The following is a 2,645-nucleotide window of genomic DNA, read 5'->3' on the forward strand; positions in this document are numbered from 1 at the left end:
AAATCTGTGGGTTGGTTCTTCTTCGTCCAGAATCTGTGCGTGGTTCGTGCTTCAGTCCGCAGAAGTCTTGTGCCTCAGTCGGAATCGTTTGGTTCTCTTCAGTCCCAGAATCGTGTGTGGTTCTCTTCAGTCCAGAATTGTGGTGGTGTTCTGTTATTTCTCTAATCTGAGGGCTCAGCATCATCTGAGGGGCTGTGTTACGGCGGGGAGTCCTCTACATTCCTGGAAAGAGAGCACTTGAATGGCACGTTTTACACACCACTTCATGAAAGAGTGTTTATGAAACCACACACCCACACTACACCAAACACACACACGACACACACACAAACAACACACAACGAGCCTACTGCCAGGGTGTCAATCTGGTGACCTGGTCTTCTTGCTTCATAGCTGTTGCTACATGTCACTGTTAGGGTCAGGATGGACAACCTCTCTCTGTGGAGAGAACGGAGAGAGTGAGGGAGAGGCAAAGAGGAGAGCGGTGAGAGGGAGGGAAGGGATGGGAGGTGGAGAGAGAGAAGATGCATGAAAGCACTTTGTGAACACCAACTCTAGTCATTTCTCTAACCACATTCAAATACTGTATATAAAGCACAAACACATAATAAGATACTTACCTCCAGAGTGTCATAGTCAGGTGACCAGGTCTTCATGTTTCAGGACCTGTGGTACGTGTCACTGTTAGGGTCATGCATGGACACTCCTGTGTAGAGAGAGGGAACATGGGTAAGCAGTGAAAATAGAGTGTGAAAGAGACTGTCGTGATACAGGTAGAATTAGCATGTCAGCCAGGTGTGGAGGTGGAGGTGTAAGGCTGAATATAAATCACAATGTGTGTCTGTTGTGGCGATCGACTTCGCTCCTGTGGATCTCCTGTTAAGAGGAACAGAGTGAGTTCAGCTTCTGCTGATCTCTAGTGGAGGTATAATAAAATCAGTATAGTTTAAATCTGTCCTAGGAAATCCTCACGCTCTGATCAGTTGTGGGCGCAGTAGATGGTGACTAGAAGAGCTCAGCAGTCAGGACCAGCCCCCACCCCACCACAGGAACGCCAGGAAAACACTGCTGCAGGATCATGGGTGTCAATAGGTTAGAACATATATCTGTTAAACAGTCCATATCAACAGAGCGAACCCCGAGAAGGTACGACAGAACATGACATAGCTTACAACAATGCAATTAATATGGACAGGGACTGGACTGAAGAGAACCACCACAGATTCTGGACTGAAGAGAACCACCACAGATTCTGGCCTGAAGAGAACCACCACAGATTCTGGCCTGAAGAGAACCACCACAGAACCTGGCCTGAAGAGAACCACCACAGATTCTGGCCTGTGGAGAACCATAACAGAACCTTGTACGAAGAGAAGAGAACCACCAATGTTTTTTCCTTCTAATGTTAATTGTATATATTGTAGATAAATAGGACGGATTATACTTTTACTCTTTTACAATAGTACATTTCCCCCAAAAATTATTACATAATGTACCTTTCTCAGCAACTAATATGGATAATATTGAAAACAGCTTTTAATATTCTTTGCTCTCTGACCTTGTTGCTCCTGATGTGTTAATAGATGTATTTTGTATTGCTGTCAGACATTATTGTGCCATGGCATTTATGAAAAGGAATATCATAATCACACTTGTTTTATGGTGAAATGATTCATGATGATGTACTCCCGAAACAGTGTGATTCAGTGTGAATTATGCATTTTGTTGTAAATGAGCTCAAAGTTTAAGACAATAAATACAAATACATGTTGCGTGAAATATTACAGCCTAGTCTGTCATTCTTTATTATCTGTTAACTTGAAAATCTTAAAAAGCTGAATTTATAGAAGTTTTTATTTTTAAAATGTTATTTCACCTTTATTTAACCAGGTAGGCTAGTTGAGAACAAGTTCTCATTTGCAACTGCGACCTGGCCAAGATAAAGCAAAGCAGTTCGACACATACAACAACACAGAGTTTCACATGGAATAAACAAACATACAATCAATAATACAGTAGAAAAATCTGTATACAGCATGTGCAAATGAGGTAGGATAAGAGAGGTAAGGCAATAAAAAGGCCACGATGGCAAAGTAATTACAATATATCAATTAAACACTGGCATGGTAGGATGTGCAGTAGATGAATGTGCAACTTGAGATACTGGGGTGCAAAGGAGCAAGATAAATAAATAAATAAATACAGTATGGGGATGAGGTAGATTGGATGGGCTATTTACAACTGGTGCTTAAACCTAGTGAGGGAGGTAAGAGTCTCCAGCTTCAGAGATTTTTGCAGTTCGTTCCAGTCATTGGCAGCAGAGACCTGAAGGAGAAGCGGACAAAGGAAGAATTGGCTTTGGGGATGACCAGTGAGGTATACCTGCTGGATCGCGTGCTACAGGTGGGTGCTGCTATGGTGACCAGTGAGCTGAGATAAGGCAGGGCTTTACCTAGCAGAGACTTGTAGATGACCTGGAGCAAGTGGGTTTAGCGAATAGTATGAAGCGAGGGACAGCCAACGAGATCATACAGGTCGCAGTGGTGGGTAGTATATGGGGCTTTGGTGACAAAATTGATGGCACTGTGATAGACTGCATCCAATTTGTTGAGTAGAGTGTTGGAGGCTATTTTGTAAATGACATC

General features: G+C 42.9%; 1 protein-coding gene and 1 long non-coding RNA gene across 2 annotated transcripts in view; one reads left to right on the forward strand and one right to left on the reverse strand.

Annotated features, from left to right (window-relative positions):
- The window catches only part of LOC139029190 (uncharacterized), a 980,011-nt gene that overhangs the window by 191,315 nt on the left and 786,051 nt on the right, over positions 1-2,645 (reverse strand). The window lies entirely within an intron of this gene.
- The window catches only part of LOC111977407 (sialoadhesin-like), a 43,137-nt gene that overhangs the window by 13,129 nt on the left and 27,363 nt on the right, over positions 1-2,645 (forward strand). The gene's annotated exons all lie outside the window — the stretch shown is intronic.

Source organism: Salvelinus sp. IW2-2015, linkage group LG18 (genome assembly GCF_002910315.2).
Source record: "Salvelinus sp. IW2-2015 linkage group LG18, ASM291031v2, whole genome shotgun sequence".
In the NCBI taxonomy this organism is placed as follows: domain Eukaryota; kingdom Metazoa; phylum Chordata; class Actinopteri; order Salmoniformes; family Salmonidae; genus Salvelinus; species Salvelinus sp. IW2-2015.